We start from the raw sequence: 20,929 nt of genomic DNA on the forward strand, positions 1-20,929 counted from the left end.
CTGAGTGTTGCAGACTGGCACATTCAAAGGTCCAGGACTACGTGTTGAGGGACGCGCTGAAGCTTGGGGCAGCTGCCGCCAGGGCGCGGTGGGGAAAGACTACCGTGTAACATCTGCCTGCCTAGAGAAGAACAGGGGGCCCATGCAGTCATTTGGGCTCTGCTAACGCCATAGCTAAATATATGGGCATATGATTGAAAAATGTACAGACCTTTATATAACAATGATAAAGTCTGATCTCTGTATGTAAATGTTGACATATGTATGGCATGACCAAATGTACAGACCATCAAATTATTTTATGATTATTTTACGAATAAAGTATATTTTTGAAATTAAAAAAAGTTGTTGTTGCAGATGGGCTCAATTCTCAGCTATTAACAACCTGGTCACAATCTGAAGACATAGCTTTCTTCTACGCAAAAGAGAGAGTTAGTCTAACAGAGAAAGGGCAGGGAGATTCTCAAACCAGCCGAACTGAACAGCAGGTGGAGTATCCCACTCCAGTCTCTTGAACTGTCTGCAGCAGGATCAGTCCCTGGAACTTGACCCAGACACAGGAATGTATACAATGGATCAAAGGCTGATTTATAGAATCCCTACAGTGTGGAAACAGGCCATTAGGCCCAACAAGTTTCCATGCTGTACATCTCTATGAGTCTAAGTCCACACCGACCCTCTGAAGAGTAACCCACCCAGACACCCCCTACCCTATTACTCTATATCTACCCCTGACTAATACACCTATCTAATACATCCCTGAACACCATCGGCAATTGAGCATAGCCAATTCACCTAAACTGCACATCTTTGGACTGTGGGAGGAAACTGGAGCACCCGGAGGAAACCCACGCAGGGACATGTGTCCCTGGTGCTGTGAGGCAGCAGTGCTAACCACTAAGCCACCCCACAACTCCTTCATAGCCAGGTTGGAATAAACTCCCTTGGTCAGTTCTCATGGCTTCATTGGGCACAGCTTCTCACTGGCATTTAGCTCCTCAGGGTACTGCTGCCAACTGGGATACAGCTGCATCACAAGAGCTCTTGTGGTGCAGTGATAGTGTCCTGACCTAGGAGCCTTGGGTTCATGTCGTGCCTGCTCCACAGATGTGCAATAATATCTCTGAACAAGTAGATTAAAAAATATCTACATCTCCACTATATATTGCTTCTCACTGAGATACTGCTCAAATTTCTTCCAAGTAAATCTTTAGACAGCTTTAGAGGATGACAGGGTAGCTAGGAAAGAACTCAAAAGTTGCCTGAGGTGAGCTAAGAGGAGACACGGAAAAGCCTTCGTTGGAAGGATTAGGGAAAATCCAAAGGCGTTCTACACATACGTGAGGAATAAGAGAATGATCAGAGAGAGGGTAGAGCCAATCAGAGTTAGCGATGGGAACTTGTGCCTGGAGAGGTAGGGGATGTCTTAAATGAGATTTTTGTTTGAGTATTCACTAGAGAGCGGGATCTTGTTGATAGTGAGAACACGGTGGACCAGGTTAATAGGCTTGAATAGTTGATATTAAGGAAGTGGATGTGCTGGAAATTCTGGGAAGCATCAAGATAGACAAGTCCCCAGGGTCGGACCAGTTATATTAAAGGTTACTATGGCAAGTGAGGAATGAGAATGCTGCGCCTGTGGCGATGATCTTTGTATCCTCACTCTCCACAGGGGAGTCATGCCTCGCAAGCCTTCTTGAATTCTTTGAGGATATGACGAGACAAGTTGACAAAGGTCGAACAGTGGATGTGGTGTATATGGATTTCAGTAAGGCATTTGATAAGGTTCCCTACGATCGGCTCATTCAGAAAGTTAGGAGGTATAAGATACTGAGAAATGTGGCTGTCTTGATACAGAATTGACTGGCCGAAAGAAGACAGTGAGGGGTAGTGGATGGAAAGTGTTCCACCTGGAGGTCAGTGACCAGTGGTGTCCCGTAGAGATCGGTTCTTTTTATAAATAACTTGGATGAAGAAATGTAAGGATGAGTTAGTAAGTTTGCTGATGACATGAAGGTTGATGGTCTTGTAGGTAGCGTTGAGGACTGTTGCAGGCTACAAGATATTGACAGGATACAGCAGTGGACTGAGAAGTGGCAGATTAAGTTCATCCTGGATAAATGCGAAGTGATTAATTTTGGAAGATCAAATTTGAATGCTGAATACAGGATTAAAGACAAGACAAGGCAACAACAGGATACTGATTAAGGATGATCAGCCATGATCATATTGAATGGTGGTGCAGGCTTGAAGGGCAGAATGGCCTACTCCTGCACCTATTGTCTATTTTCTTGGTAGTATGGAAGAATAGAGGGATCTTGGGTTCCTCATACATAGATCCCTCAAAGTTGCCACCTAAGTTGATAGGGTTGTTAAGAAAGCGTATGGTGTTTTGGATGTCATTAACAAGGGGAGTGAGTTTAAGAGCCACAAGCTTTTGCTTCAGCTCCATAAAACCCTGGTTAGACTACACTCGGAATACTGTGTCTAATTCTGGTCACCTCATTATAGGAAAGATGGGAGATGCTTTAGAGAGGGTGCAGAGGAGATTTACCTGGATGCTGCCTGGATTGGAGGGCTTGTTTTATGAAGAGAGACTGAGTGAGCTAGGCCTTTTCACACTGGAGAGAAGGAAGAGAGGAGACTTAATAAGAGGTGTCCCAGGTAATGAGAGGCATAGATAGAGCAGATAGGCAAAAACGTTTCCCCAGGGCATAAATGGCTTGAGGGGCCTTAATTTTAAGGTGATTGGAGGAAGGTATAGGGGCGATGTTAGAGGTAGGTTCTTTACGCAGAGTGGGGTGGGTGCGTGGAATGCACTACCAGCAGTGGTGGTAGAGTCAGAGACATTAGGGGCATTTATGCGACTGCTGGACAAGCACATGGACTGCAGTAAATTGAGGGGTGCATAGGTTAGGTTGATTTTAGATTAAGACAAGTGCTCAGCACAGCATCATGGGCCGAAGGGCCCGTACTATGGTGTACTGTTCTACGTTCTATGAATCTCAGCTGAGAGAATATTTTCCCCTCATTTGCCCTGTGTGTGTGTATGAGTAAGTTTTGTTCTGCAAAGATCAACAGTGGGACTAGAGAGAGAGAGAGAGAGTGAGACAGTGTACTCCTGCCATCCTGGCTGCGACACAAATGAGTTGTGCCAAACTGTGCAAAACAAAACACCTGAAATAAGAGTGGGTGGATCATTCAGGCAGGAACCACTCTGGCCTGACAATTTTTCCTTGGTCCTTCAGTCACTGGATTAAAATCCTAGAACTCCCTTGCAATGGGAGCACTGTGATTGTATGCAAGGATTAGATCTAGCTCTGCAGTCTTGCCACATCCTGTCGTGAATAGTGGTGGATAATTAAACAACTCACTGGAGTAAAAGGCTCCAAAATACCCACTTCTTCAATGACAGGAGAGCCCAGCACTTTATTGTAGAGATAAGGTTAAAGCATATGCAACAATCCTCAGTTACAGGTGCTGACTGGATGATCCATCTCGGCCTCCTTCAGTGGTCCCGAGCATCACTCTTCAGCCAATTCGATTCACTCCACGTGATATTATGAAATGGCTGAAGCCATAGATAATGCAACGGGTACAGGCTTTGACAACATTCCAACAACAGATTGTGGCAAAGGAGCTGGATTGGAAACAAAATTACTTTGAAGGTGACGGACTATATAATGAAGGCAAGGCATTCAGTGGAAACCATATGGTGGAAGTGAGGAACAGTAAAGGATCTAAAAATGTCATTGATGTTGTGTATAGACCCCCCGGTAGTACTTCTGAAGTGATAGATTGTATAAATAGAAAAAATAGGCAAGTATGTAGCAAAGCTAAAGTAGTATTATATGGTGATTTTCACTTTAGCATAGATGGGAGTGGCAGACATGTATCTGTCAGAAAGGTAGTGAAATTCTTGAGTGTGTCCGGTGTCAGTTCCTACAACAACTTGTCCTGGATGTAACAAGGGGACAAGTAATATTGGATTTAGTAATGAGTCGGATTTATTTAGGAATTTATTGTGCATGAATTGAATATGGTGGCTCGGTGGTTGGAATTGCTTTAAGCAACCGTGTGGAGTTTGCATGTTCTCCCCATGTCTGCATGGGTTTCTCTCACAGTCTAAAGATGTTCAGGTAGATGGATTGGTCATGTCAAATTGCCCCATAGTGTCTAGTGATATGCAGATTAGGTCAATTAGAGTCAAAACGTGTGGCACTGGAAAAGCACAGCAGGTCCCGATGAAGGGCTCAGCCTGAATTGTCAATACTCCTGCTCCTCAGATGCTGCCTGACCTGCTGCGCTTTTCCAGCGCCACCCTTTTTGACTCTGATCTCCAGCATCTGCAGTCTTCACTTTCTCCTAGGCGGGGTGAATTAGCCAGGGGAAATATGGGGTTATCAGGCTGAGTTTGGGTGGGATGCCCTGAAGGTCAGTGCAGATGCATAGGGCAGAATGGCCTCTTTCTACACTGTGGGGATTTTTGAACATTGATCAAATAGTGATCATTACATAATCGAGTTTAATATAGCATTTGAAAGTGAAAAGCATGAATCAGCAACAAGCATTTCAGACTTAGGTAAGGCCAACTTTAATAAGACAGGGACTGTACACACTAAACTGGGGAAATCTGCTCATGGGTAAAACAACTGAACTGAAGAACAGTGGAGGGTATTTAAAGAAATGTTTAACACAATAAAATTAGTTTATACCCCTCCAAGGGAAAACCTCCAATAGACAGAAAAAAAGCCTTGGGTAATTAGAAAAATAACAGGCAGCATAAAACTAATCAAAAAGGCTTACAAAAATACAAAAGAAATCACAGATCCTACTAAATGGGAAAGATACAAAGGGCCACAAAGCGGTTTATAAGAACTACTTAAAGGGATTATAAAAGGAAACATGCCATGGATATCAAAATCAAGTAGCAATGTTATAGTTACTTAAAGGAAAACTGGTTGGTCATGAGCAATGTTGGCCCACACAAGACTAGAAGTTAGGATATTGTCAATTACTATGGGGAAATGGCAGACATGATGAATAATTACATAGAACACTACAGCACAATACAGGCCCTTTAGCCCTCGCTGTTGCACCGACCTTGCCTCAGCATTAACAGTAGAAAAGGAGGATAGCTTGCTGGAAGTCCTGATGAAATTAATAGTGGATCGGGGACAGGGACTGAATAAAATTACATAAGTAAATCAATGGTAAAGAGGAAATTAATAGAATTAAAGAAAGACAAATCTCTGTGACAATTTCCATCAGAGGATGGGAAGTAGGGCAGCACGTTGTAGATGCCCTAACTACATCTTTAAGACTTCTAAGATTAAGGACTCGTCCCTCTGGATTGGAAAATTGCACATGTCACTTCACTTTTTAAGAAGGGTAAAAAATAGTGAAACCAGGAAATTACAGACCAGTTAGCCCAACATCTGTGGTGGGGAAATTGTTGGGAGTCTATAATCAAGTCTAGAGTAACTGAACATCTTGAACATTTTCAGTTTATCAAGGAGAACCAGCATGGATTCATGACAGCTGGGTCATGCCTGATGACCCTCACTGAACTTTTTGACAAGGTGACAAAGTTACTGGACAGGGGGATGTCTACGGGTGTCGTTTACATGGATTTCCAGAAGGCATTTGATAAAGTCTCACATAAGAGATTGTTAACAAAGGTAAAAGCCCACATAATTGAGGGCAAATTACTGACAGGGCTAGGAAATTGGCTGAGTTGCAGGTGAAAGGAAGTAGGGATAATGGGTGGGTGCTCAAGTTGGTAGGATGGGATGTATCATAAGGATCTGTGTAAAGACCTTAATCATTCCCAGTATTTATTAATGACTTGAATAATGTCATTGAGAGTAACACATCCAAATTTGCTGATGACACTAACTTAGGCAGCATTGAACAGAGTGTGGAAGATAGCACACTTGATAGACTAAGTCAATGGGCAAAACTCTGGCAGATGGAGTTCAATGCAAGTTCTGATTATACTCAAATAATAAGTGATCTTGTAAAAATTGACCCCTATTTTTGGTCAAAAAAATCTGGAATCTTTTACATATCTCGTAAGAGTCGACCCTAGTTCTTCACAGATAACGGATTAACATTTCTGAGTCAGAGTGCCAGTCGGCATTCTCCAATCCAGGTTTTCAGAATTACCGTAATTCATATTTATTCAGAGATCAATTGGGCTTCTGCTAATGATACTGTATGAATTTTGACGGTCATGAATTTCAGCCACTCAAAAGTAATATCCATGTAATAATCAACCCCATAAATTTAATTTTAAAAAGTAGTCAAAACAAGTAGGCTATTACTTGAGTATACACAGTAAGTGGGACATTTTAGAACTTCAAAGGTTAACGGGTAATCTGATCAAAGTTTTCAAGATATAACAGGAAAAACAGAGCAGATAAACCATTTCCAGAGGCTGGGGATTCTGGAATTAGGGGGTACAGTCTGAAACTTAGGGTCAGACCATTCAGGAGAGATGTTAGGAAGCACTTCGACAAACAAAGGGTGGCAGATGTTTGGAACTCTCTTCCACAAACAGGAGTGGATGCAGAATCAGTTACTTTTAAATTTGAGATAGATAATTTTTGTTAAGCAAAAGTATTAAGGAATATGGATAAAGATGAGTATATGAAGTTGGATCACAGATCAACCATGATCTCATTGAATGGTGGAATAGGTTTGAGGGGGCTGAACAGTCTATTCTTTATCCTATGTTGGTTTGTATTGAAGACTTGTGCTCTGGAACGAGCGGCGATCCTAGCCAGACTGTTCCACCACAGTTACAACACTGGCATTTACCTGACAATATTGAAAATTGTCCAGATTTGTTCTGCACAGAGAAAGCTGAACAAATCCAGCCTGGCCAATTACCACCACAGTCTACTCTTGAACTCGTTGTACTTAAGGCTGTTGGGGAATGGGTTCACATTAGCTTCATCAAAACCTGATGATACCTATAAACTTTTTTTTCCCATTGATCTTGCTATTCTGTCTCCATTTATTGCTATGACCAGGGCCTCCAAGCCCTCCGTTTTTTCCTCTCCAGACATCCCCAACAGTACCCTTCCACCCTCTCCTCCCTGACCTATCACCTTCATCCCCTCCCCCACTCACCCATTGTACTCTATGCTACTTTCTCCCCACCCCCACCCACTTCTAGCTTATCTCTCCACGCATCAGGCTCACTGCCTTTATTCCTGATGAAGGGCTTTTGCCCGAAACGTCGATTTCGCTGCACTTTGGATACTGCCTGAACTGCTGTGCTCTTCCAGCACCACTGATCCAGAATCTGGTTTCCAGCATCTGCAGTCATTGTTTTAACCTCCACTCTTACCACTCAGGTCCACTCTGGTCCTCAGGCCCTTGCGGAAGAAATCTTTACTTGACCCGAACAGAACCAAATGGAACTAAAAGCAATATTTATTTCCTAAGGTACAAACGCAGCACGTCTACAGGTTCATTCACATCTGCTTTTGAAAAGATATTCAGATTTTAGGTCTTTTCAGTTTTCAGACGAGTACTCAACCTGTATATTACCATTCCTTCAGTGTGGCTGGGTCAAACTACTGGAAAACCCTCCCCAACACCACTGCAGATTTTGACAAGTCATTTGATTTGAATCGTTCTGTGGTTCTCTCTCCACAGAAGCTACCAGACCTGCTGAGTTTCTCCAGCTGTTTTTCTTTCAGATCTCCAGTATCTGTAGTTTTTTTTTCTTTTATTATATTACAGTGCAGGTACCAAACCACATGGATTGCAATGGTTCAAGTTGGCAGCTCACCACAACTTTCCCTGAAGCAATTAGGGTCAGGCAATAAATGCAGTCCCAGCCAGTGCCACCACTTCCCATAGAAGGAATAAAGAGAAGTCCCTGCCTGCATCGTTACCTTACAGCTGTAGTACTGCCGAGAGACAGGGGGTGAGGCTGTTGGCCACAGGAGCTTCATCACAACATCATGATGTTTTTGACCTTGGTCTACATATTACAGAAAATGTTCGTTATCAAAAATGATGCAGCACTGAAGGAGATTATTCAGCCCATCATTCTCGTGTTGGCTCTTTTAAAGATCTATCCTGTTTCTCCTGTTCTTCCCCTAAAATTCTGCAAACTTTCATCCTACAGGAATTTATCCAATACTCTTTTGAAAGTGAAAGTTGCATTTGCTCCCACTCCTGTTCAAGCAGATCACACGACTTTGCTACGTCAAAACAAATTCCACACGTTCTCTCTGAATTTTTTTGACAAATGATTCTCTTATTTTAATTTAACCCATTTTTCCAATCAACCTGTTCAAAGACATTATTACACATCTCTGAAGGAGAAGGGACACTACCACTGGCCACTTGTTTTACTGACCACAGCCAATGGAAACAGGTTCATCTGATTTATTTCATCACCATCTTTTTGAATATGTTGCATTTTCTTGGAACCTTCCCTGTTCTCAGGAGAACAGCTCCAATTCCCCAGTTTCTCCACATACCTGCAGTCCCTCCCTTGCAGTCTCTCAAAGACCTCTATATCGTTCCTAAAATGTGGTTTCCAGAACTGAACAGTTATCCAACTAGTCCCGAACAAGATATTGATAAAGATTCAGCATAATTTCAATCTTGCAATACTCTACTCTTGTATAAAACCAAGGGTAACTATTTTTAACAACCTTCCTAACCTGTACTATTACCTTCAAAGATTGATATGAATACACCTCTAGGTATCTCCAATCCTACATCATCTTAATAACTGTATTGTGTGGTTTACATTGTCTCTCATTTCTGTAATCAAAATGAATCATATTGTATTTCTCTGTTAAGTTCTACCTGCTGAGTACATTTCACCAGCCAGTCTGTATTCCCCTGAAGTCTGTTATAATCCTCCTCATTGTTTATGGCACTTCCCCAGTTTCATTTCAACTGCAGATTTTGAAAGTACACACCCAGTGCTCTAGGTCATTCAGTGTTGCCAATACAGACTGCTGAGGAACTCCAATGTACACTATGGTATGAAAAACCATTGTTCACCATGAATAAGACCATGAGACCATAAGACATAGGAGTGGAAGTAAGGCCATTTGGCCCATTGAGTCCACTCCGCCATTCAATCATGGCTGATGGGCATTGCAACTCCACTTACCCGCATTCTCCCCGTAGCCCTTAATTCCTCGAGACATCAAGAATCTATCAATCTCTGCCTTGAAGACATTTAGTGTCCCGGCCTCCACTGCACTCTGTGGCAATGAATTCCACAGGCCCACCACCCTCTGGCTGAAGAAATGTCTCCACATTTCTGTTCTGAATTGACCCCTTCTAATTTTAAGGCTGTGTCCACGGGTCCTAGTCTCCTCGCCTAACGGAAAAAATTTCCTAGCATCCACCCTTTCCAAGCTGTGTATTATCTTGTAAGTTTCTATTAAGTCTCCCCTTAATCTTCTAAACTCCAATGAATACAGTCCCAGGATCCTTAGCCGTTCCTCATATGTTAGACCAACCATTCCAGGGATCATCCGTGTGAATCTCCGCTGGACACATTCCAGTGCCAGTATGTCCTTCCTGAGGTGTGGGGACCAAAACTGGACACAGTACTCCAAATGGGGCCTAACCAGAGCTTTATAAAGTCTCAGTAGCACAACGGTGCTTTTATATTCCAACCCTCTTGAGATAAGTGACAACATTGCATTTGCTTTCTTAATCATGGACTCAACCTGCATGTTTACCTTTAGAGAATCCTCGACTAGCACTCCCAGATCCCTTTGTAATTTGACTTTATGAATTTTCTCATCGTTTAGAAAGTAGTCTATGCTTTTATTCTTTTTGCCAAAGTGCAAGACCTTGCATTTGCTCACGTTGAATTCCATCAGCCATTTCCTGGACCACTCTCCCAAACTGTCTAGATCCTTCTGCAGCCTCCCCATTTCCTCAGTACTACCTGCCTGTCCACCGAACTTCGGATCATTGGCAAACTTCGCTAGAATGCCCCCAGTCCCTTCACCCAGATCATTAATATATAATGTGAACAGCTGCAGCCCCAACACTGAACCCTGCGGGACACCGCTTGTCACTGGCTGCCATTCCGAAAAAGAACCTTTTATCCCAACTCTCTGCCTTCTGTCAGATAGCCAATCCTCAATCCATCCCAGTAGCTCACCTCGAACATCATGGGCCTTCACCTTGCTCAGCAGCCTTCCGTGTGGCACCTTATCAAAGGCCTTTTGGAAGTCTAGATAGACCACACCCACTGGGTTTCCCTGATCTAATCCACTTGTCACCTCTTCAAAGAATTCCAACAGGTTTGTCAGGCATGATCTCCCCTTACTAAATCCATGTTGACTTGTTCTAATCAGACTCTGCTCTTCCAAGAATTTAGAAACCTCATCCTTAATGATGGATTCTAGAATTTTACTGACAACTGAGGTTAGGCTAATTGGCCTATAATTTTCCATCTTTGCTTTCTAACTCTCATCTAATTTTGTATCCTCACTGCCACCATCATTTTAATTCCATTGGCTTCAGTTTTACAAGAACATCTATTATGTGGCTCATCGTCAAATGTCTGTTGAAAGTATCTACACGTCAGTCACACAACCCTTTGTAACTTCAAAGCCCTCACTAAAAGTTAGTGAAACAGAATTTGCCTTTTACAAATCTCATTGACCTTGATTAACCCACACTTTTCCAAAAGTCAGTTAATTCTGTCCTTGATTATTCCCTCTAAAACTGTTTCCCACTCCTGGACAGGTCAACTGGTCTTTACCAGTTTATTCTTTATTTGTAAACAAGTTGAAACATTGTTTAATGTGTGTCAAGAAGATGTTAAAAGCTATTATTTAAGCTGTTAAGCTGTTTAACTTAGAAAAGTTAAAGTTAATCAAGCAGAATCGACACAGTTTTGTGTAAGAGAAATCATTTTTAAGCAGTTGGTTAAAGCAGTAACATACGCTGTGGTGAGGAAAACTAGTGAACGAACTCTATTTCAGATTTCTGGAAGGCTTCAGGTTCAAAAAGAGAAGATGGTGTACACGGTAATAAAGAGGCATGTATAGAAGATTGAATGGCTAGCAGGAAGCAGAGAGTAAGCATAGGTGCGTCATTTTCTAGTCAGCAAGATATACTGAGTGGTGTGCCACAGAAATTGGTTTACAAAGTATATAAACTTCTTGGATGAAGAGACTGATAACACAAAGATAGACAGGATATTGTACAAGACATTGGTTCGGCCGCATTTAGAATACTGTGTACAGTTCTGGTCTCCACATTACCAAAAGGATGTGGACACTTTGGAGAGGGTAGAGAGGTTTACGAGGATGTTGCCTGGTATGGAAGGTGCTAGCTATGAAAAGAGGTTGAGTAGGTTAGGATTGTTTTCATTAGAAAAAAGGAGATTGAGGGGGGACCTGATTGGGGTCTACAAAATCATGAAGGGTATAGACAGGGTCAATAGAGATAAGCTTTTTCCCAGGGTGAGGAATTCAATAATGAGAGGTCATGTGTTCAAGGTGAGAGGTGAAAAGCTTAGAGGGGATGAACATGGCAAGTACTTTACACAGAGGGCGGTAGGTGCCTGGAACATGTTGCCAGCAGAGGTAGTAGAGGCAGGCAAGGTAGATTCACTTAAGGCGTGTCTGAACAGATGCAATGAGTAGGTGGGGAGCAGAGGGATACAGATGCTTAGGAATTGGGCAATAGGTTTAGACAGTGGATTTGGATCGGCTCAGGCTTGGAGGGCCAAATGAACTGTTCCTGGGCTGTAAATTTTCTTTGTTCTTTGTTGGAAACTAAGTTGTAAAATGAACATACAAAGGGTTCACAGGATATAGATAAAGTAAGTGACTGGGTAAAGATATGGCAAATATGGTAAGTTGGCACGGTGGCTGTGGTTAGCACTGCTGCCTCACCGTGCTAGGGACCCGGATTTGATTCCAGCCTCGGCGCATGTCCGTGTGGAGTTTGCACATTCTCCCCATGTCTGTGTGAGTTTCCTCCGGATACTCCAGTTCCTTACTGTAAGCCCAAAGATGTGCAGGTCAGGTGAACTGGCCACACTAAATAGCCCATAGTGTTAGGTGCATTAGTCAGAAGGAATTGGGTCTGGGTGGGTTACTCTTCAGAGGTGTGGACTTGTTGGGCCAGATGGCCTGTTTCACTGTAGGGAGTCAAATCAAAATGGAGCATAATGCAGGAAAATGGGACAAAAGTGTCCATTTTGGCAGGAAGAACGAAAAAGAATACAGGCAGTTCCTGATTTGTGAACACTCAATACTGACAAACAAGATCCCAAATTGATAATAAATTTAAAGAGCTGAAAATGTGTTGCTGGAAAAGCGCAGCAGGTCAGGCAGCATCCAAGGAGCAGGAAAATCTACGTTTTGGGCATGAGCCCTTCTTCAGGAATGAGGAAAGTGTGCCAAGCAGGCTAAGATAAAAGGTAGGGAGGAGGGACTTGGGGGAGGCGCGTTGGAAATGCGATAGGTGGAAGGAGGTTAAGGTGAGGGTGATAGACCGGAGTGGGGTGGGGGCGGAGAGGTCAGGAAGAAGATTGCAGGTTAGGAAGGTGGTGCTGAGTTCGAGGGTTAGGACTGAGACAAGGTGGGGGAAGGGGAAATGAAGAAACTGGAGAAATCTGAGTTCATCCCTTGTGGTTGGAGGGTTCCTAGGCGGAAGATGAGGCGCTCTTCCTCCAGCTGTCGTATTGCTATGCTCTGGCAATGGAGGAGTCCAAGGACCTGCATGTCCTTGGTGGAATGGGAGGGGGAGTTGAAGTGTTGAGCCACGGGGTGGTTGGGTTGGTTGGTCCGGGTGTCCCAGAGGTGTTCTCTGAAATGTTCTGCAAGTAGGCGGCCTGTCTCCCCAATATAGAGGAGGCCATATCGGGTGCAGTGGATGCAGTAAATGATGTGTGTGGAGGTGCAGGTGAATTTGTGGTGGATATGGAAGGATCCCTTGGGGCCTTGGAGGAAAGTAAGGGGGGAGGTGTGGGCGCAAGTTTTGCATTTGTTACGGTTGCAGGGGAAGGTGCCAGGAGTGGAGGTTGGGTTGGTGGGGGGTGTGGACCTGATGAGGGAGTCACGGAGGGAGTGGTCTTTTCGGAACGCTGATAGGGGAGGGGAGGGAAATATATCCCCAGTGGTGGGGTCTGTTTGGAGGTGGCGGAAATGACGACGGATGATACGACGTATCTGGAGGTTGGTGGGGTGGTAGGTGAGGACCAGTGGGGTTCTGTCCTGGTGGTGATTGGAGGGGCGGGGCTCAAGGGCAGAGGAGCAGGAAGTAGAGGAGATGCGGTGGAGGGCATCGTCGATTACGTGTGGGGGGAAATTGCGGTCTTTGAAGAAGACCATCTGCGTTGTACTGTATTGGAAATGGTCCTCCTGGGAGCAGATGCGGCAGAGACGAAGGAGTTGGGAATATGGGATGGCGTTTTTACAGGGGGCAGGGTGGGAGGAGGGGTAGTCTAGGTAGCTGTGGGAGTCAGTCAGTTTATAGTAAATGTCCATGTTAATTCGGTCGCCCGAGATAGAAATGGAGAGGTCTAGGAAGGGGAGGGAGGAGTCTGAGACGGTCCAGGTAAATTTGAGGTCAGGGTGGAAGGTGTTGGTAAAGTGGATGAACTGTTCAACCTCCTCGTGGGAGCACGAGGCAGCGCCGATACAGTCATCGATGTAGCGGAGGAAAAGGTGGGGGGGGCTGCCAGTGTAGCTGCGGAAGATGGACTGTTCCACTTATCCTACAAAGAGGCAGGCATAGCTGGGGCCCATGCGGGTGCCCATAGCAACTCCTTTGGTTTGGAGAAAGTGGGAGGATTGGAAAGAGAAGTTGTTCAGAGTGAGGACCAGTTCAGTCAGTCGAAGGAGGGTGTCAGTGGAAGGGTACTGGTTGGTGCGGCAGGAAAGGAAGAAGTGGAGGGCTTTGAGTCCTTCGTGATGGGGGATGGAGGTGTACAGGGACTGAATGTCCATGGTGAAGATAAGGCGTTGGGGACCGGGGAAGCAAAAATCATGGAGGAGGTGGAGGGTGTGGGTGGTGTCCTGAACGTAGGTGGGGAGTTCTTGGACTAAGTGGGACAGGACCGTGTCGAGGTACGCGGAGATAAGTTCGGTGGGGCAGGAGCAGACTGAGACAATGGGTCGGCCAGGGCAGTCAGGTTTGTGGATTTTGGGCAGGAGGTAGAAACGGGCGGTGCGGGGTTGTGGGACCATGAGGTTGGAGGCGGTGGATGGGAGATCCCCTGAGGAGATGAGGTTATGGATGGTCTGGGAGATGATGGTTTGGTGGTGGGAGGTGGGGTCGTGGTCAAGGGGGCAGTAGGAGGAGGTGTCCGCGAGCTGGCGTTAAGCCACAGCGGTGTAAAGATCGGTGCGCCAAACTACTCCTGCGCCTCCCTTGTCTGCCGGTTTGGTAGTGAGTTTGGGGTTGGAACGGAGGGAGTGGAGGGCTGCACGTTCCGAGGGTGAGAGGTTGGAGTGGGTGAGAGGGGTGGAGAGGTTGAGGCAGATAATGTCGCGGCGGCAGTTGGCTATGAAGAGATCGAGGGCAGGTAAGAGGCCAGCACGGGGTGTCCAGGTGGGTGGAGTGTGTTGGAGGCGGGAGGAGGGGTCGTCAGAGGGTGGACGAGGTTGAAGAAGTAGGCACGGAGGCGAAGGCGGCGGAAGAATTGTTCAATGTCTCGCCGCGTGTTGAACTCGTTAATCCGAGAGGCCTCTGCCGAGGGACTGATCTTTCATCCTCAGAGAGGGGTAGTTCTGGAGGGATGGTGAAAAACACGGCAGGGCTGGGAGCTAGGACCTGGTGTGGGGCTGGAGCTGGGAGTGGGGGCGGGAATCGGGGCGGGGATGGAAATCGGGGCGGGGGTGGGGTCATTTAAGCTCTGATCTCCATCATCTGCAGTCCTCATTTTTTCCAATAAATTTAAAGATCCAACATACAAACATTTGCTTGTACTTATGAATTGCTACTTTATATTGTATTGTGTTCCATTTGTATACAAACTGATTTACAAACATACTCAGGAACAGAATTTGTTGGTAACCTGAGGACTGACAGTATTATCTAAGTGAGAGCTTGCAGAGCTCTGAGATGCAGATGGATCTGATGTTGCAGTACACAAATTACAGGTTACCTGCAGGTACAGTAAGTCATGAGGAAAGCTAACAGAATGTTAATGTTTACTGTAAGGAGAAATGAAACCAAAAGTAGGGAAGTTTTACAGGGCATTGGTGAGATAACATCTGGAATACTGTGTTTGCTATTGGGCTCCTTACTTTGGGGCAGTACAATGGCTCAGTGGTTAGCACTGTTGCCTCACAACCACAGGGACCTGAGTTCGATCGTGCCCTCAAGCGACTGCGTGGAGTTTGGACCTTCTCTCATGTCTGCACGAGTTTCCTCCAAATTCCAAGACGTGCAGTTTAGGTGGATTCGCCATAGTCTCCAGGGATGTGTAGGTTGGATGAATTAGCCATGGAAAAATGCAGAGTTACAGGGATAGTGTAGGATGTGGGTCTGGGTGAGATGTTCTTTGGAAGGTCGGTGTGGACTTGATGGGCCAAATGGCTGCTTCCACACTGTAGGGATTCTTTGAAAACAATCAAAGAAATGAATTACTTCAAATGATTTTTAAAAAGTTTACCAGACTCAAACTTGGAATGGACAGGTTGTCTTATGAGGAAAAGCTGGCAGACTGGACGCATTATTCCTGAGGTTTAGGAGAGTAAGAGTGTCTTGATTGAAATGAACAAGATCCTGAGGGATCTTGAAAGGGTAGATATGCGGAGCATAGAGTCATAGAGATGTACAGCATGGAAACAGACCCTACGGTCCAACCCATCCATGCCGACCAGATACCCCAACCCAATCTAGTCCCAGCTGCCAGCACCCGGCCCATATCCCTCCAAACCCTTCCTATTCATATACCCATCCAAATGCCTCTTAAATGTTGCTATTGTACTAGACTCCACCACTTCCTCTGGCAGCTCAGCCCATACACGTACCACCCTCTGCGTGAAAAAGTTGCCCCTTACGTCCCTTTTATATCTTTCCCCTCTCACCCTAAACCTATGGTCTCTAGGTCTGGACCTTGTCTATTTACCCTATCCATGCCCCTCATGATTTTGAAAACTTCCATAACGTCACCCCACAGCCTCCGACATTCCAGGGAAAACAGCCCCAGCCTGTTCAGCCTCTCCCTATAGCTCAAGTCCTCCAACCCTGGCAACATCCTTGTAAATCTTTTCTGAACCCTTTCAAGTTTCACAACATCCTTCCGATAGGAAGGAGACCAGAATTGCATGCAATGTCCTGTACAGCTGCAACATGACCTCCCAACTCCTGTACTCAATACTCTGACCAATAAAGGAAAGCATACCAAACACCTTCTTCACTATCCTATCTACCTTTGACTCCATTTCCAAGGAGCTCTGAACCTGCACTCCAAGGTCTCTTTGTTCAGCAACACTCCCTAGGACTTTACCATTAAGTGTATGAATCCTGCTAAGATTTGCTTTCCCAAAATGCAGCACCTCGCATTTATCTGAATTAAACTCCATCTGCTACTTCCCAGCCCATTGGCCCATCTGGTCAAGATCCTGTTGTAATCTGAGGTAGCCCTCTTCGCTGTCCACTACACCTCCAATTTTGGTGTCATCTGCAAACTTACTAACTGTACCTCTTATGCTCACATCCGAATCAATTATGTAAATAACAAAAAGTAGTGGACACAGCACCAATCCTTGTGGCACTCCACTGGTCACAGGCCTCCAGTCTGAAAAACAACTCTCCACCACCACTACCACCCTCTGTCTTCTACCTTTTGAGCCAGTTCTGTATCCAAATAGCTAGTTCTCCCTGTTTTCCATGAGGTCTAACCTTGCTAACCAGGCTCCCATGGGAGATTCTAGACTTAGACATCACAACTTAAAACCAGGGTCACTACTTAAAAGAGAGAGTTGAGGCAAACGTTTTCCCTCGGGGTCTCGTGAGTCTTTGAACTCTCTTCCCGAAAATATGGTGGAAGTAGAATGGTGGCATATTTTAAGAAGAGGTAAATAAATTCTTGATAAGAGAATGAAAAGCTTATCAGGTGAGGTAGAAATTTAGAATAACCAGATCAGCTAAGATTTTATTCAATGGTGGAGTAGGTTTGTGTGGCCTACTACTCCTCCTAATTTGCTGATCACATATTGTTAATTCTCTAACTCCATATCAAAGAAAGATCGGAAGATTAAGGCCAGAGCCTCAACAGTTTCCACCTTTTGTTCCATCCGAGATCAATGATGCTTTCCAGTTGATCCTAAGATTTTCTGCTTTAAGTTAACTGACCTATTAACTAACTCTTTGTCCATTTTCAACCTACTCACTATCATTATTGTCTCATTCTTTGTTGCCTTAGTAGCACCTTCACTCCAAATGTTAACAAAAAAATGGCTGAAGGCACTGGACACTGCAAATGTTGTGGGCCCACAGCTCCAGAACTTTCCACACCACTAGCTAAGCTGATCCAGTACAGCTCTAACACCTGCAATGACTCATTAGTTCAACATCTCATTTCAGACTTGTGCCAAATAAGGTCAAAAGATCTAAACTCCAGAGGCAACAGTGACCTGGACAATATCCAGGCTTGGGTTAATTAGTATTACTTCATTTATCACACCAGAAGATGACAAACTCCAAAAGGAGAGAATATAACCATCATCCCTTGACATCCCTTGAAGGCATTACCATCACTGAAACCTTTCTATCAACATTCTGAGGGTTACCACTGACAAGAAACCGAACTAGACTCACCACATAAACACAGCAACCACAACAGCAGCTCAGAGGTTGGGAATTCTGCAGCGAATAACTCACCTCCTGACTCTCCAAAACCTGTCCACCATCTACAAGGTACAAACTACATGATCTCGTTACTGCCTTGGTTCAAACATGGACAAAAGAGCTGAATTCCAGAGGGGAGGGGAGAGAGACAGCCCTCGACATCAAAGCTGCATTTGACCAAGTACAACATCAAGGAGTCCTGGCAAAACTGGAATCAATGAGAGAGCAAACACTCCGTTGGTTAGAGTCATATCTGGAGGAAAGAAAGATGGCTGGAATTGTGGAGGGTCAGTCATCTCAGCTCCAGGACATCTCTGCAGGAGTCCCTCAGGGTAGTGTCCTAGACTCAACCATCTTCAGCTGCTTCATTAATGGCCTTCCCTCTGTCATGAGGTCAGAAGTAGGGATGTTTGCCGATGATTGCAGTGTTCAGCACCATTTGCGATGACTCAGGTACTGAAGCAGTCTGCACTCAAATGCAACAAAATCTGGACAATATCCAGGCTTGGGTCAACAAGTATAAGCCGTAACTATTAATCTAACCTGGGGCAGTGTTTTGCAGAGAAATAAAATGGTGTTATTTTCTGGGTCTGTAGATTGTGAGGGAGCAAAAATGGCCTTTAGTAGAGTGATATATGCTTCTTGTCAGTTGTGGGAGTTTTTGTTTAAGGTTTACTGAGGATTATATCTGCAACAAACGCTGTTGGTTGCGAATCTTATCAGATCGAATGGATTGGTTGGAGAGACAGAAGCAATGAGGAATTTGCAACAGCAACAGTTTGTGATGGAGGCAGTTATAGGAAGAGGGGAAAATCGCAGATACAGTCATATAGATGGGTTAACTCCAGGAAAGGTAAGAGAGGTAGGCACCTAGGGCAGGTGTCTTTTGTGGATATACCCATTTCAAACAGATATGCTGTTTTGAAAAATGTAGGGGGTGATGGATTCTCAGGGGAACGTAGCACGAACAGCCAAGTTTCTGGTATTGAGACTGGCTCTAATGCAACGAGAGTTACGGCGGGTTCCAAGAGTTCAATTGTGTTAGGGGATTCTCTTGTCCGAGGTACAGATAGACATTTCTGTGGCCAACAGCGAAAGATCAGAATGGTGTGTTGCTTCCCTGGTGCCAGGATCAAGGATGTCTCAGAGAGGGTGCAGAGTGTTCTCACGGGGGAGAGGGGCCAGCAAGAGGTCATTGTCCACATTGGAACCAATGACATAGGAAGGGAAAAGGTTGAGATTCTGAAGGGTGATTACAGTGAGTTAGGCAGGAATTTAAAAAGGAGGTCCTCAAGAGTAGTAATGTCTGGATTACTCCTGGTGCTACAAGCTAGTGAGGGCAGGAATAGGAGGATAGAGCAGATGAATGCATGGTTGAGGAGCTGGTGTATGGGAGAAGGATTCACATTTTTGGATCAGTGGAATTTCTTGTGGGGTAGAAGTGACCTGTACAAGAAGGACTGATTACACCTAAATTGGAAGGGGACTAATATACTGGTGGGAGATTTGTTAGAGTTACTCGGGAGGATTTAAACTAGTAAGGTGGGGTGGTGGATAGTGGTGGGACCCAGGGAGATAGTGAGGAAAGAGGTCAATCTGAGACTGGTACAGTTGAGAACAGAAGAGAATCAAACAGTCAGGGCAGGCAGGGACAATAAATTAAACTGCATTTATTTCAATGCAAGGGCCCTAACGGGGAAGGCAGATGAACTCAGGGCATGGTTAGGAACATGGGACTGGGATATCATAGCAATTACAGAAACATGGCTCAGGGATAGGCAGGACTGGCAGCTTAATGTTCCAGGATACAAATACTACAGGAAGGATAGAAAGGGAGGCAAGAGAGGAGGGGGAGTGGCGTTTTTGATAAGGGATAGCATTACAGCTGTGCTGAGGGAGGATATTCCTGGAAATACATCCTGGGAAGTTATTTGGGTGGAACTGAGAAATAAGAAAGGGATAATCACCTTATTGGGATTGTATTATCGGCCCCCTAATAGTTAGAGGGAAATTGAGAAACAAACTTGTAAGGAGATCTCAGCTATCTGTAAGAATAATAGGGTGGTTATGGTAGGGGATTTTAACTTTCCAAACATAGACTGGGACTGCCATAGTGTTAAGGGTTTAGATGGAGAAGAATTTGTTAAGTGTGTACCAGAAAGTTTTCTGATTCAGTATGTGGGTGTACCTATTAGAGAAGGTGCAAAACTTGACCTACCCTTGGGAAATAAAGCAGGGCAGGTGACTGAGATGTCAGTGGGCGAGCACTTTGGGGTCAGCGACCATAATTCCATTAGATTTAAAATAGTGATGGAAAAGGATAGACCAGATCTAGAAGTTGAAGTTCTAAATTGGAGAAAGGCTAATTTTGACGGTATTAGGTGAGAACTTTCAAAAGCTGATTGGGGGCAGATATTTGCAGGTAAAGGGACGGCTGGAAAATGGGAAGCCTTCAGGAATGAGATAACGAGAGTCCAGAGAAAGTATATTCCTGTTAGGGTGAAGGGGAAGGCTGGTAGGTATAGGGAATGCTGGATGACAAAAGAAATTGAGGGTTTGGTTAAAAAAAAGGAAGCATATGTAAGGTATAGACAGGATAGATCGAGTGAATCCTTAGAAGAATATAAAGGCAGTAGGAGTATACTTAAGAGGGAAATCAGAAGGGCAAAAAGGGGACATGAGATAGCTTTGGCAAATAGAATTAAGGAGAATCCAAAGGGTTTTTACAAATACATTAAGGACAGAAGGGTAACTAGGAAGAGAATAGGGCCCCTCAAAGACCAGCAAGGCGACCTTCGTGTGGAGCTGCAGAAAATGGGGGAGATACTAAACGAGTATCTTGCATCAGTATTTACTGTGGAAAAGGATATGGAAGATATAGACTGTAGGGAAATAGATGGTGACACCTTGCAAAATGTCCATATTATAAAGGAGGAAGTGCTGGATGTCTTGAAACTCATAAAGGTGGATAAGTCCCCAGGATCAGGGCTACCCTGTGGGAAGCTAGAGAAGTGATTGTTGGGTCTCTTGTTGAAATATTTGTTGAGGTGAGGTGCCAAAAGACTGGAGGTTGGCTAACATGGTGCCACTGTTTAAGCAGGGTGGT

The 20,929-nt window shown here is 44.7% G+C and overlaps 1 protein-coding gene across 1 annotated transcript in view; it reads right to left on the minus strand.

Moving 5' to 3' along the window:
• osgn1 (oxidative stress induced growth inhibitor 1) overlaps positions 1-20,929 on the minus strand; it is a 62,772-nt gene that overhangs the window by 38,832 nt on the left and 3,011 nt on the right. The gene's annotated exons all lie outside the window — the stretch shown is intronic.

This window comes from Hemiscyllium ocellatum, chromosome 15 (genome assembly GCF_020745735.1).
Source record: "Hemiscyllium ocellatum isolate sHemOce1 chromosome 15, sHemOce1.pat.X.cur, whole genome shotgun sequence".
Taxonomy (NCBI): domain Eukaryota; kingdom Metazoa; phylum Chordata; class Chondrichthyes; order Orectolobiformes; family Hemiscylliidae; genus Hemiscyllium; species Hemiscyllium ocellatum.